This window comes from Papio anubis, chromosome 11, assembly GCF_008728515.1.
Source record: "Papio anubis isolate 15944 chromosome 11, Panubis1.0, whole genome shotgun sequence".
Lineage (NCBI taxonomy): Eukaryota > Metazoa > Chordata > Mammalia > Primates > Cercopithecidae > Papio > Papio anubis.
The window spans coordinates 3,742,594-3,757,793 of record NC_044986.1 but is presented as its reverse complement, the minus strand read 5'-3'; the positions used below and the strand labels follow the sequence as shown (position 1 = coordinate 3,757,793).

General features: G+C 47.1%; 1 protein-coding gene and 1 long non-coding RNA gene across 5 annotated transcripts in view; both read left to right on the top strand.

Annotated features, from left to right (window-relative positions):
- Positions 1 to 15,200, top strand: part of MGMT (O-6-methylguanine-DNA methyltransferase) — a 291,457-nt gene that overhangs the window by 114,015 nt on the left and 162,242 nt on the right. The window lies entirely within an intron of this gene.
- Positions 8,124 to 10,998, top strand: LOC108580496. Its single transcript, XR_002524508.2, has 2 exons — positions 8,124 to 10,125; positions 10,178 to 10,998. It is a non-coding gene; the product is annotated as an uncharacterized LOC108580496 (long non-coding RNA).

Genomic DNA, 15,200 nt, shown 5'->3' with positions numbered 1-15,200 from the left:
TGAAACCTACCAGACCAAGTCTTGACTTTTGTTTTGTTTTGTTTTGTTTTTTGGTGGAGCTGGGAGGAGAGAGATGGGCCATACAGTCTATGTGTGGATGCCTTAGTGGGGGACACAAGAAAGTGAGGCAGGATGTGGAGCACCAGGTCATCGGAGCTGGCACAGGGTGCTCCAGGGTGCACCGAAGACTTGGCGTGTCAGTGGAGCCAGGAAGTCTCCAGCACAGAAGCGGAAGTCAGTGTGGCCACGGGAGCGAGGTGGCAAAGTGCTGACTTTGGAGGAAAAGAGGGGCCAGAGAGTAGACGGAGGGTGAGGCCTGGATCATCATCAGATGAGCAGACATGAAAGCCCGCTCCCAATAGAATTAGAAAACACAGTTTCTAGGGGATTCTTGCAGGGAAACAGACATGGAGGGGTGCCATTTGGTTTATAAAAGGGTGGTGTAGCCCTGAAGTTGGCAAGCTCTTGGCCTGCTGGCCTGATGCAGCAGGCAGGTGAGGATTGCTTGGCCTGTTCATGGGGGCCTGACAGGTATCTCAAATTTTAATTGCCAGCACACACGAATCAGGAGATTTCATATTTCAAAAAGCATGTATGGCTGCTGCTGCCTTTTTATATGAGGCTTAATTTGTTTTTTCATGTTGTAGCTTTATTGAGATATATTTTACATACTCTAAAATTTACCCATTTAAAGTGTACGGCTTGGTGGGTTTTCATGTATTTATAGGGTTGTGTATCCATCACCACAGTATAATTTTAGAAGATTTAAATCTGCCTCTTCCCCACTACCCCTGCCAAAAAACGGACCCCTGGACCTAGTAGCAGTCATTTCCCATCCCCCTCCCTCTGGCCCCAGCCTACCACTGGTCTGTTTCTGTCTGTGGTTTTCCCTGTTTTGGACATTTTGCATCAGTGGAAGCATGCCCATGTGGCCTTTGGGCCCAGTTCCTTCCCCTTCGCATGGTGTTTTCAAGGTTGTTCCATGCTCCAGCCTGTGTCAGAACTTAATTCCCTATAGCCAAGCAATATTCCATCATGTGGTGGACCATGTTTTGTTGATCCATACATCAGTTGAGTCAGTTTCACCTTTTGGCTGTTGTGAATAAGGCCGCGGTGAACATTTGTGTATATATGTGTCCATTTCTCTTGGGTATGTATATATACACACACACATAGGTCTAGGAGTAGGATTCCTGGGTCCAATGGCAATTCCATGTTTAGCGTTTTGAAAAACTTCCAGTTTTCTAATACAGCTGCCCCATTTTACATTCCTGCCAGCAATGTATGAGGGCTCCAGTTTCTTCATATACTCACCAACACTCTCCATGTTGTCGTTTTCATTGTAGCCATCCTGAAGGGCAAGAAAGATATCTTCTTGTGTAAAACGGGCAAATAATCAAGCTGGGAATGGTAAGCAGGGTTTCTATTCACAGTAGGGCTGTTGATAGGATTCACAGTTAACAGAAGGCCACAAAGGGAGGACACCCTTGGTGTACTATTTCTCAAACAGTAGCATTATTGAGATGTAGATGACATACAGAGTAGACCCACAGTAGTTCCCCCTTAGTCATGGGGAATATATTACAAGAACCCCAGCAGATGCCTGAAACCATAGAGAGCACCAAACCCTCGGTATCCGTAGGGGGTTGGCTCTGGGACTCCTCTCAGATACTAACATCCACAGGTGCTCAAGCCTCTTATATAAAATGGCATAGTAGTAGTATATAGCCCAAAGACACCTTCCCATATTTTTAAAATCATCTCTAGATTACTTATGATACCTAATGCCTAGATATCATTTCATTCTTGTGGATTCAACATAGTCTTTAACATATAGCAAACTCAAGTTTTGCCTTTTTGAACTTTGTAGAATTTTTTTTCCAAATATTTTTGATCTGTGGTTGGTTGCGTCCTTGAGTCCATGGATGTGGAACCCATGGATATGGAGGGCCAGCTGTACAATATCTTTTCCTATATATATGTCCCCATAATGAAGTTTACTTTGTAAACTAGCCTGGTGAGATTAACAGCAGCAGTGGATGGAACCATTATAACAACGTGCCAGCATCACTACTTTTGTGCTTCAGGGCCATCATTAAGTAAAATGTGGGTGACCTGAACACAAGCACAGCAATGACCTTGGTAGTCTGTCTGATAGATACCAAGATAGATGGCTACTAAGCGACAGAAGGGTGGGCGTGTGTACAGTGTGGATGCACCGGACAGAGGGATGATTCGTGTGTCAGGCGGGATGGAGTGAGATTTCATCACACTACTCAGAATGGTGTGCACTTTAGAGTGTATGGATTATTTATTTCTGGAATTTTCCAGTTAATATTTTTGGACCATGGTTGACCTCAAGTAATTGAAACCATGGAAAGTAAAACTGTGGATAAGGGGGGCTACTGTATCTCACATATACATTTTGATAAAATTTGCATATGGATGACCCCAATCAAAATAACAAATATTCCCATCACCCCCAAAGTTTCCTCTTGCACTTCTGTGATTCCCCTCCTCACCTCCGCCTGCTCTCCTTTCTCATCCCCAGGCAGTCACTGATCTGCTGTCACTGTACATTAGCTTGATATTCTAGAATTTTGCGATGCACGTATATACATATATATTGTATTTTACACAACATTTTCTCGTTTTATGAATGGAATTATAACGTATAGTCTCTTCGTGTCTGAGTTCTTCCAGCGTATTGAGTTTGACATTCATGCATGTTGTTGCATGCGGCAGCAGTTGATGACTCTTTTTGCTGAGTGGTGTTCCATTGTATGGAAACACCACAGTTTATCATTCGCCTGTCATTGTACGTTGAATATTGTTCTTTCTGCTTTCGGCTGTTCCAGACACTGCTGTGAATATTTATAGAAAAGACTTGGTAAGGACATATGCTTCTACTTCTCTTAGGTAAACACCTAGGAGTGGGTCCTATGGGCAGTGGATGTTTAGCATTTTAAGAATTTGCCAAACTGTTTTCCAGAGTGGCTGCACCGCTCTGCCGTTTTTACAAACGGTGTGTGGGAATGCTAGATCTTGCATATGGTCTCTGCTTTCGTGTCATTTTCCTTTTTCCTGGAAGACTTAGCATTTCTTCTGTGGGGTTTCATGGTGATAAAGTCTTTTAGTGTTTTTAACGTCTGAAAAAGGATTTTCATGTTTAAAAGATATTTTTGTTGTGCAAAGAATTTTGAGTTTTCTCTTTTCCTTTTCTTAAAGATCTTGTTCCACTGTCTCTGACTTGCATCGTTTCTGACCAGAAATCTGCTGTCATCCTTATCTTCCTTCGTGTGTGGAGCTTGTTCCCCCTCCAGGGGTGTTTAAGATGTGCTCTTTCTCGCTGGCGTTGAACGTCTGGCTCCTTTTATGTGTTGGTGTGCTTGTCTTCGTGTGTCTAGTGCTTGGGCTTCATTGAGTTTCTTGGTGCCACCAATTACATCTATATTTGTCTGTTTTAAGTTACCCCACAGTTCTCTAATACTGTGATTTTTTGTTTTTATTTTTGCACTGCTTTATTTCAGTAGTTTCTATTGTGTTTTTGAGTTTACTAATCTTTTCTGCAGTGCCTAATCTGCTTTGAATGTCATCTAGTATATTTTTCTTCTCAGGTGTGGTAATTTTAATCCATAAAACTTTGTGTCATTTTTATATCTTAACTTTTCTTTTTCGTCTTTTTTGAGATGGAGTCTTGCTCTGTCACCAGGCTGGAGGGCAATGGTGCGACCTCGGCTCACTGCAACCTCCTCCTCCCGGGTTCAAGTGATTCTCCTGTCTCAGCCTCCCGAGTAGCTGGGACTACAGGCACACCCCACCATGCCCAGCTAATTTTTATATTTTTATCATGATCGACCTACCTCAGCCTCCCAAAGTGCTGGGATTATAGACGTGAGCCACTGTGTCTGGCCTGTATTTTTCTACTCACTTTTTGACATATGAAATACAGTTATAACGACTATTTTAATATCCTTGTTTGTTAATTCTAACATCTGTGTCAGTTTTGGGTTGGTTTAGGTATTTTTCTCCTCATAGCAGTTGTATTTTTATTCTTTTATGCTTTTCTTGTAATTTTTGAATGGATGATTTATATGCAAATGTTACCTGGCTGGGTGCTGGATTTTTGTATTTAATAAATATCCTTATCCTTGTTCTGGAAGGCAGGTAAATTACTTGGAAACAGTTTGAGTCTTTTGAGTCATGCTTTGAAGATTCACTAGTTGCAACTACAGTGGTATTTAGCGTCAGGCTAATTATTGCCACAACCAAGGCAGGATTGTAAGAGGAGAGATCACTGGCTGGGGACCCACGGCTAGACAAAAAAACAGGACCTCAGTCCCATCAGTGCAAGGAAATGAATTCTGCCAATACATAGTGAGCTTGAAAGAGACTCGGAGCCTCAGCCCTGGGAGTCTCAGTTGCAGCTGACACTTTGGTTTCACCCAGAGAAACCCTTAGCAGAGGACCGAGCCCAACCATGCCTGGACTCCTGACCCACAGGACGGATGAGACAATAGATGTGTGGTGGTTAAGCCACTGAATCTGTGGTAAGGTGTGGTGATTTGTTATGCAGCAGTAAGAGGTAATATAATATGCATCTTCTTGCATCATTTACCAGCTTTTTATACGTGGAAGTCTTGTGTCTTTCCTCCATTTTTTATTGCCCTCTTAGTACCTTGTTGTCCTTTTCTGTGTCATATTCCTCCCACTCGCACGCATGCATCCAGGAGTAAGAGCACTGTGGCTCGGTGTGACCACGACACACTATGCACCTTCCATGAAAGATGTTTGTGAGTAGCATGGGCCCCCGAGCCCTGGGTCCGGTCCTGCCTGTACTGCTAGCCAGCACTGTCATCGTGGATAGGGCCCTCAGCCCTCACTCTCCTCCTCTGTGAAGTGTGTGTGCCAGCACGCTGACCTCACAGGGTGCCTGTAGCATTTGGAAAGCACACAGCATCATGCAAACTGCCTAGGAGTGCTCAACAGTTTGGAGCTGGTATCTTTACACTTGCCGCGTTGAATATTGCATGCAGATTATATATTTGCACAGCTTAATGAACACAGAGGTGTTTTAGGACAACTAGGAGAAATTCGCGCAGACTCCCCTCGGGGGTAGGGAAGCTGTTTCTGGCAGCAGCCTGATGCAGTTGCTTGTAGACCCTGGTGGTCTGGATACTGCTTCACTGTAGGCTTTAACTGCATTGCTCCAGGTCTGTGGAAGGCTGGAAGAGGCTGGTGGTTTTGTGTCCTTCTGCCACCCGCCCCTCTCTCTAGTTGACAGGTCATTGGGAGCACCAGGGAGTAGAGTCTGGCTGAAGAAGAGGTATCCGAGCAGGACGTCGTGGTGTCTGTTCTCGCAGTCGCGGAGTCTAGTGCCGGGGCCTTAATTCTGTGTTCCCACCTGGTGCCTCGTGAGTGGCTCTGCAGTGGGATGTCAGAGCAGCCAGGCCTCGAGCCGCCTGGCCGGGGTGGGGACAAAGTGTGTGTTGTCCCTTCATCACAGGAGTGTGGGGCCTGGCACATGCCCTGCCAGGGCCTCACTTGGGCCGTGCCTCAGAGCACGGGTGCTACTCACCTCTGGCCTCTTGGGTTTTACAGGCAAACTCAGGTCGAATTGGGATTCTTAGTCACATTATGGCTCACATGACACGAAATAAAATGTTGACATTTATTTGCTTCTTGTGGCCTCTACTAAATATATAAGATAATCAAAACTGAAACTTTCCGTTATTCTTAGCAAGAGTGAAACGTCTTGACTTTGGAGTTTTTTCCTAGTGATTTAACCCAAGTCAGACGTCGGCAGCACCTCCTGCAACAGTGAGGCCTGTGGCCTGCGGCGGGGCTGCCTAACGCTTACTTGGGTCATCAGCAAGGAAGGGCTGCTGGACAGGCAGCACTCCCAGAGCAGTGGCTACTTACAAATCCAGCTTCCAGCAGGGAGACCACGAAAGGGTCGCGTCCACCTCCAGGGCGGGCAGTGAAGCCGCCAGCTGGGAGCCACGTGAAAATCAGAGCCAATGGGAGCTGGCAGCCCGTCCGCCAGGAGGGGCCAGAAGACAGAGGCAGAGGACATGGGATTTGGAGCCCAAGGGAGAGGACCCAGGTGGGTTGAGGCTGGAGATGCCCCAGGAAGCCCTGGTTTGGGGTGAGGGTGGGTGAGACTGAGAGGCTGCTCAGACAGGGTAGGTGGTTGAATGGAGTGTGGGTCATGAGATCATCACAGGGCCACAGCATATCAGGCCACGAGTTCCCTGTTAATTCCCCTCCCCCCTCGAGGACCAGAGCTTCCGTTAGGCAGGCGGGGGCTCTGCCACAGGCCCACGTTCTCTGCTAATTCTCTTCTCTCCTAAAGGTTTCAGATCTGCCTGTGGTCTTTTGTTTTACTTGGAAACACATCTTTAATATATGTTTTAAAACACGTTTAATATAAAAATATAGTTCACTTTATAGTTCAGTTGCTTTGAGCACGTTTAGTAAACCGAGATGTACTTATATGAACTTTTCCCTGAAAAGTACCTGGATCCCGGAGTTCTACATGGATTGAATACTTATGTTTCAAATTTTAATTCCTTAGATGGCTAACTCAGCATTATTTAAATTTTAATAAACAGACTGGATACAATGTGAGCGAATTTTTCTCTATATTTTGTGAATCTATATCAGACCAAAATAAAACTCTGTTTCTATTTTCAATGAATAGTTTCTAGCCATGGAATTGCTGGTCGAGGCAAGAAAGTATGAATCTTATTTTTGTGGATCTAGCCAAGAAAAAGAACGTAAACTTTGAAAAGTGTGTCATTTGCCATTCACAGTCTAATGAAAAACTCAGAGAGGCTAGAAACTCTCCATAAAAATTCTGATATCAGCATTTAAGATCCAGCAAGATAGGGTATACGGGCATTTAAGGGATTCACAGTCCACAGTTTACTGGCACTCTAAATGCTATGACTCTTGTACTAGCAATCACAATCTTGATTTTATTACCGAGAGGGACCCCTCATGAGGAGTGTGTCGGTGCAGTGTGCAGGTTAAACTGTGAGCTGCTCCAGCCTCTCTCCCGCTGGCTGCTGGAAAGGTGGTCAAATTACCTTCCCAAATCTGAAGGGTGCTTGGCTCCAGCAAATTGGCCATTTAGTCAAAAAGTGTCTGAAAATGACGTAGTCATTGGAAGTGTTTGGGAATAAGCGATGAGTTGGCCAAACGCAGTGTGTTTTCTGTAGGCAAGCACCTGTGGCAGCTGGCCGGGATGGGCAGGCCTGCAGAGATGGCTTCCTGGGGGCGCAGTATGGTCAGGGTTGAGGGTGGTGACAGTCTCACCCCAGAGAAGGTGAGACCGGCCAGAACTGGGACGGGAATGGTGAGTGGCCATGTTTCATACATTGTCCATTTTTAACTTTTGAAAATGCCAAAAGCAAGTATGCTGCCTTGTTGAATCTGTGCAAGTAGTTCTTTCCAGGCTGACCTTGAATAGCCTGACAACAGAGTGAGGAATGAAATGAGCACGTCTCAAGCTGTGGTCCGCCCGTGCGGGCAGATGTGGACCTGCTGCTGCTCCCTGACCTCTGTCTCCCCAGGAAAGGAGTGTTCTAGCTCAGAGGTTCTCAAACTGGGTCTTCCCAAGACCACACAGGTCACAGATGGCTGTGCCAGGTCAGAGACAGCTCCGTAACAACACCAAGACCTTGTGTGTCCAAGAGTGATGCTGGTGGAGGCTACTCTAGCTGGGCCTCGGTCCAGGCCAGGCCCCAGACCTCTGCAGCTATCCTCCTGCTCCTCACCACCACACGTTTGCAGGTGGTGGACGGTGTTTTATTTAAGAATGTCCTTGTTGGCCGGGTGCAGTGGCCCATGCCTGTAATCCCAGCACTTTGAAAGGCTGAGGAGGCAGGATCATTTGAGATCAGGAGTTCGAAACCAGCCTGGTCAACATAGTGAAACCCCATCTCTTCTAAAAATACAAAAAATTAGCCAGGCACGGTGGCAGGCGCCTGTAATCCCAGCTACTTGGGAGGCTGAGGCAGGAAAATGACTTGAACCCGGGAGGCGGAGGTCACAGTGAGCCGAGATTGTGCCATTGTACTCCAGCCTGGGTGATAGAGCGAGACTCCATCTCCAAAAAAAAGAAAAAAAAGAATGTCCTTGTTGAAGCAATAAACGCTAATTTTATTACAGACTGACAAACTGACCCTGGAGCACCTCTCTTTTTAGTAGACACAGGGGTGAAATGGGAAGTGTGCGTTAAGCACTTCTGCCGTGGACCAAAGCAGGGTCGTTTTCCAGAGGAAGGGCATGTGTGTGACTCAGGCTGGTGGGAGCAGCCACTTTTTTCCTGGAATACCATTTTCACCATTGAAGGTATCACTGACCAGCCAATCATATTTACCCGCACTTGGGTTTTTGGCAGAAATTTTCAAGGAAAATAGCTGACAGTATTTGTTGCTAGTTCTGAATGATGAAATCTGAGTTTCAAGTGAAAATCATAATTTCAAGAAACTTGCACCTACTGCCATGAGCTTAATAGCGTTTCAATGTTTAAAAAACGTTCTGCTGATACCAGTGTTGCGTTAACTAATGGGAACTTTGGTAGTGTACTGTTGCTGAAATGTGTAACGTCGATTTACATACCTCAGTGAACCAATATTTTCCAAATGATGGATGATGTTATAAAATTATGCCTGGGTAAAAATCCAAAGTGCAGGCGAGGCGAATGGATTTTAATGGAACCGTGCAGACAGTTGATTCGGAAGGCTTCAGGGTCCACGTGGAAACTGTGGTTTGGGAGCTGCCCCTTGTTGAGAGTTCTGTTGTGGCATCAAAGGAGAGTATCCACAGTGGCAGTGGCCCAAGGTGGATTTTTCTTCCTGCTCGTCAGCCACAGCCCTGTATGGAAACAGACTGAAGGCAGAAGCAGCTGCAAGAGTCCACCTGCCTTCTGTTAAGCCAGCTGTGAAAGAATCAAAAATGTAAACCAGTGCCACTTTAACTCATCTTTTTTTTTTTTGGAAAAATGGTTTTCATGAAAATGTTATATGTGATAACATGAAATCAGTTCATAAGTATTTCGAAATGAAATATTTTTAAATGTTCTCAGCTTTCAATTTCGAACACAGTGTCAATAGAAATAACTTGCATGAGGAAAAAAATAGCTCTTTAGAGTCCTCATGATACTTAAGGGTGAGACTGAAAAGTCTGACACCCACTGTCCCAGACAAACGCCTTGGTGGCCTCAGGGGAATGCTGCGAGGTCGGAGAACCTGTGCGCTGTTTCCTTCTTGTGTCGGTGGGAAGGAGAAGCCCCAAGCCCCTGCTTCTCGGGGCTTAGGTGTCTGTCATCAGTGTAGGGAGGGTCTTTGAGCATCCTACCCCCTGCTCATTCCCTCGATGTTATCTGGACAGGAGATTCCAGCTCCCGTGCAGTGGGCGCTATTGGGATTTCCAGGCCTCCAAGTCATGATGGTGGGTGACATGGAGCTGGTATTTGAGAAGGCTCGGAAACCTCCCCTTAGAAAGGTGGGTCCTGATCAGCGGTTTGGGATGCCCTTGTGTTCCTTCCATTCGGGATGGGCGGTCCTCCCTTCTGCCTCCCCAGCTGTCTTGAGCACAGTGTGGCCGGCGTCTGACCAGGACTTCAGAGTGGCCAGCCCTGTGTTGCCAACAAATCTGAGAGGGAGCTCCTGGCTTCTTACTTTTCTTTGAACTACATCAACGGAATTGTTTTGGATCCTTAGCCGTTTTAAAAAACACAGTCATGTCATGTCCCCTTCTGACACTCTTTTAAGCTTTAGGAAATAACAGAAATTTCAGTCCTACCGTGCCTTGTTCAGAGGTGACAACGAATATGGGTGGCTGAGGCGTTAGTCTCAATCATCCAGGCTCCTTAAAGCAGCTTTTGGGCGTGTCTGGGGAAAGCACGCTGCAGATGCCCAGGGCTGTGCTTCTGAAGAGGTTTCAGGAGGTTGAGTATTGACACCTTTCCTTACAAGGGGGTGGGGTTTTCAGGAGGTTGAGTATTGACACCTTTCCTTACAAGGCGGTGGGGAGGCCTGGAGGACAGGCAGTGAGGCGAACAGTGCTCAGTGAATCCACCCTCCAGGTGAGGGGAGGCAAATGTCAGCAGAGAAGGTGGGAGCAGAGGAGGAGTGCGTTACGCAGAGGTCTCTGGGCAGGAGAGAAGGTGGGAGCAGAGGAGGAGTGCGTTACGCAGAGGTCTCTGGGCAGGAGAGAAGGTGGGAGCAGAGGAGGAGTGCGTTACGCAGAGGTCTCTGGGCAGGCAGAGGAAATGAGCCTCGACTTTGCCCTGCCCTGGGAAGGGAAGCTTGTGATCCACGTTACATCAGTGTGGGGTTTTAGGAGCTGGACTGAGATGGTTGATCTAAAGTCACAGTTGGCAAGTCCCTGTTTATGTGAGGCCAGCAAAGCATTCACCTGTGAGTGATCTGTGGGGGCAGCCCTGTGTTGGTGCCTGAGGCCTCTGCCTTTCTGTGGAGGTCTGGCTGACGCATGAGGCTAGAAACAGCTGTTCATTTGAAAGAGGGAAGTTGCAATGACTTGGCCTCTGGGCTTAAGCTTTCCTTTTACATAAGAAGTGTGAGGGGTCCTCAGATGTTTTATCTTCCTTTACAAAGTTGTGTTGTCAACACCAAGTAAACAGTCTTGATTCTGAACAAGGAGGTAGCCTGGGTACTGAAGGTGCAAAGAGCTCAGATGAGAAGTTTCTGGGAAATAAATTTAAATATTTTTAAAAAATCAGATTACTAAGGCATATTAAAATATGTTCAGTCTTACATTGTGTTCTTTGAAACCTTGAATTACTCTAGTAAAAGGCTCAGAGAGCACTGCCGTGGGAAGCTGGATCTTGGACAGCTCTTTGAAGTGCCTCGGTACCTTTCAGAGGGCTTTGGATGGAGTGAAGGGACACCATCGGGTCTCACAGCTTTCTCCTGCCTAACACACCAGAGCAGTGTATGAAATTGTTCCCGTCAGCTCCAGTGCGTGAAAGACAACATCAACAGTAATACCCTCAGGAACAGTGGGGCTTGAGACTGCAGAATCCTTGGAGGGTTCTCCAGCTGCAGAAATCTCTCTCCTACCACAGGTCCTGTCCCCAGAGAAGGTGCACCTCTCCCACCAATGCCCTCCACCCTCAGTTGACAAGGATTGGAAAAGTTCATTGGTGACGCCGACATGTAACATTCCCTGGCGAGTTACACACATCCAGGTGACCTTCGGAGCAGCATTGCCGGCACACCCCCCGTGTGCCATCACCCTGCCAGGCTGGAGAAGACTGCTCGGAGCTTTTCCTTGATGGGGGAGAGGAGAGCCGGAGCAGTGCCCCACCTCTCATGGTTCACCCCTGCCGTCTCTCGGGGCCTTCCTTCAGGCTTTCCCTGTGTCCTCAGATCTTCGCCAGGGTCCTGTGATCCAGTGTTAGTTCATTCCATGTGTCATATGTTAATAATGTCATTTGAACCATTTGAAGTCCTTTTGTAGGAAAACTAAGGCAGAAAGGCCAGCACCACAGAAAGGCATCCAGAATTCTTCTCCACACAGGAGGGCCGAGGAGACGGACACGCTTAGCTCCCCCTGCCAGCGGCGGGCATCTCGATGTTAACCACATCTTAGAAACGGCTCTGCTCAGGCTGGACTCATAAGTGTACTCATAGATGCATTCTTCCATGTTTTTGGAATTTCCTAGAGAAAACATCTTCTTTGTTCATGCCCATGACACACATTCCTCCCTGTGGTGACCAGCTGTCCATCCTGAGCTTTTGTGGTGTCCATCCATGAAAACAAAGGTGTCTGATACCCCGTGCCACAGACATACTCTCAACCAGAATCTCCCAACCTGGGGTCCGTGGTGGTCTTCGGGGGGTCTGAAACTCCCCAGGAACAGGTGAAAAGTGTTGGCTGGATGCGTGGATATGGGCACCCCGATCCTCTTCTTGGGGCGGGGCTCCCCAGGAACAGGTGAAAAGTGTTGACTGGATGCGTGGATATGAGCACCCCGATCCTCTTCTTGGGGCGGGGCTCCCCAGGAACAGGTGAAAAGTGTTGACTGGACGCGTGGATATGGGCACCGCGATCCTCTTCTTGGGGCGGGGCCCAGAGGGTTCTTGAAAGTCTCGAAAGTGTCTTTGTCCCTCCTTGTGAGCGGGATTCACTGTTTCAGATGCTCAGCTTCCCAGGTGATTTTTCAGATCCCTGGCACAGGCTTTCAAGGTGACTTAAGATTGTCTCATCATCCTGCAGGTAGGAATGGGAGTCATCAGGCTGATGGTCACGAGCCATTGGGGAGTCCCTCCTGTCTTGCCCTCAAGCAGAGGAGTAAGGGGACCCCTTTAGAATGTAATTCTAATTGTTGAAAAGCACCTAACAAGTTTTCTGTGGGGGAGACTATACAGGGACTGGGTAGGGACAGTCACGTAAGACATACCTGTTTGTAGAAAGAGCCGGATGTAGAATTGGGCTGCACAAAGAAGAATCAGACTACGGAGCCTTGAAGGAGCTGTGAATACACTGGGCATCTGACCTCCTTGTTTACTTCCCCCTCCCCCTGCCCCGCCCTGCCCTGGGGTATCAGTAGCATGGGTCCTAATTAAATGTTGACATTATTTGAGTTTTAGCATGGTATTTTCTGCATTGGGTACCTGTATGATGTCATGGAGTGGTGACATAAATAATGCTAGACTTTCCCAATTTATCTACCATCCTGGCCCCTCCCCAACTCAGTCATATGTGGAAAGTCAGTTTCTTTGTCCATTTATTATAGTTGTTAACTAAAGATTAAAATTTTACATTTCATTGCACCTTCATAAATTGTTTATAAATACAGTGAAATCTAAGCAAACCAAGATGGTCTTGGGAAGAAGTGTTCTTTATGGAATTTCTCTGTGTAGACCCGGCGCGCACACCCTTCCTTCGGGATGTATCACCGAGATGAAGGCGGGCAGATCTCATGGGCGTGAGCTTGTGTGCACGGAAGAAGCTCCTGCCGGCAGTCCTGCTGCACCTGAGCGGCCGACACCCCATGCAGAACCACGGTGCTTGGGTGGAAGGAGTCTGTGTCTGTTGATCAGAATGCATTCTTGCCTTCACAACTAATGTGCAACAAAAATAATAGGACCGCACCTGCTCTTGATGACTGAAGATATGCAGAAATACATTTCCCTCACTTGAGCACGTCTCTGGATATACTAGGACAGCTAGGTCGTGCTTGCGTTTCAGGCCACGGCCCTGCTCAGGAGTCATGTTGGTCTTCTTGCATTGAGTCTTACCCTCCACAGCCCGACTTTAACAGTGGATGATAGCCAGGAAAGAGAGGGAAGCATTTTTGGAGCTGGTTGTGGTTTTAATGAGGCATATACAGACAGTGCTCCAGTGGATGTAGTTGTGAGGGGGGTGGGACGCAGTGGTTGAGGAAGAAGGGGCTTAGTGGGCTGGAGTGAAGGTCTCTGCTGGAGATCTAGGAGTTCCCCCTAAAACCCTCATCTGATTTTCCTCTCCTGTAGACTGTTAGGATAAATGAGCAAGAGGATTCTGCACAACAGACCGATACCTTGCTTTCTTTTGTGAGCCGCAGAGCTGCGGCGTGGAGAGGGGACGTCCAGTGTTAGATGTCAGGAAGTTCACATCCCAGGGTATCCAGTACATCTGAGCTCTAAGCCTGCAAAGGAACCTTCTTTACAAATTGCACCATTGTTATGGTTGGCATTCTGGTTAAAAGTTCATCTGGATCTCAACCTCGCGTGAAATTGCAGAGCTACGACTGGAAAACTCGGCATCAGTTGAGAACCTTTGGGGACTTCTCAGACATTACAGTTAGAATTGAGCAAAACACGCTGGGTTCCATTCACTCACATTTTGGTGAGTGGGGAGAAAAAAAAAACCAGTTTAGTTTCGTCATGTTTATTACCTACTTTTCAGACAGATCCAGGAAAAAAAACAAAAAAGACAAGCATCATGACCATGTTTAGGAAATCTTTGAAACCTTTTTTTATGGAAGAAATATGTATGAAATTTGGCATACTGGTTAGCCATTCCCTTACCCCCTTATTTTTGATTATCCAAAACCTCAAGGCGCTTTTGCTCTTCCCCTCTGTGACTGGGGTTAGCAGACGACAGCCATGGGCGAGGTCTTGTCCACCAGCTGTTTCTGTATGATCAGGACGCTGAGTGTGGCTTTTCCATTTTTAAAGGGTTGTAGGAAATAAACAGAATATTGATTAGAAGACCCCACAGGGCTTGGAAAGTGTAACATACTTCCTATCTCCTCCTCTACAGAAGTGGCTGCTGACTCCTGTTCCGTGGGGTCGAAACACAAAGACTGAATAATGGTGTGGTATTTTTGTATTTAAAAAATGGCATAGGGTATTTTTAGAGAGGTTGTGGCATAGACTTATTCTGTGTTGCTTCAGAGATGTCATTGGGTGGGTAGAGGCTGTGCGGTGGCCCCCTGTGATCACATGGCGGTGGCTCTCGGCTCCTGGGCCTGCTCTGCAGTCAGGTCCGCCGTGTGGGAGTGCTTCGAGACTTAGTGCACGCATTCAATGTTTTGTGTGTGCCAGCCATGTTCTAGGCCACTGCGGATGTAGCCAGCGGGGAAGATGAGGACCCTGTTCTCATGCCCAGCCTCAGCGTGGGTGTGTGGAGCATCCCTGGTTGAAGGTGTGCTCAGGATTCCTTTAGTATGTCATGAATCCATCATGTTTCTCAGAGCAGACTTAGGAGCCAGACTCCCTGAGAGTGAACCCTGCATGGGCCACTTCTTTATATGGAACCATGGGCAAGTCACTTGTTCTTTCTGGCAGCATCCATCTGTATAAGGGGATGATAGTGCTGATCTCATAGTGTAGGTGACAGATTCCCAAGTAAAGGGCTTGTCAAGTAGGCCTGGGGCGGGCCTGGCACATCCTGGGTGCCGCCTGAGGGTCGTATGTCATCTTGGTGGCCCACAGTCCCCTGCAGCGGTGCTGCTGGTTCAGGAAGTTAAAGCGTAAAACTGCGCTCTGGAATAAACACAGGTCTTTCGAGAAGACTCTAAAACCACACGCAAGTAAGCAAAATGTGCTGCCCGATTACTAAGCAGAGAGTTAAATTCTATTTGATGTTTTTGTTCTGCATTGTTAGGGAGTAAGAGTATTTATGGCTGGAATCCTTGGCCAATCCTAAATTTTCTTCTTAACTAGTAGATAATTAAG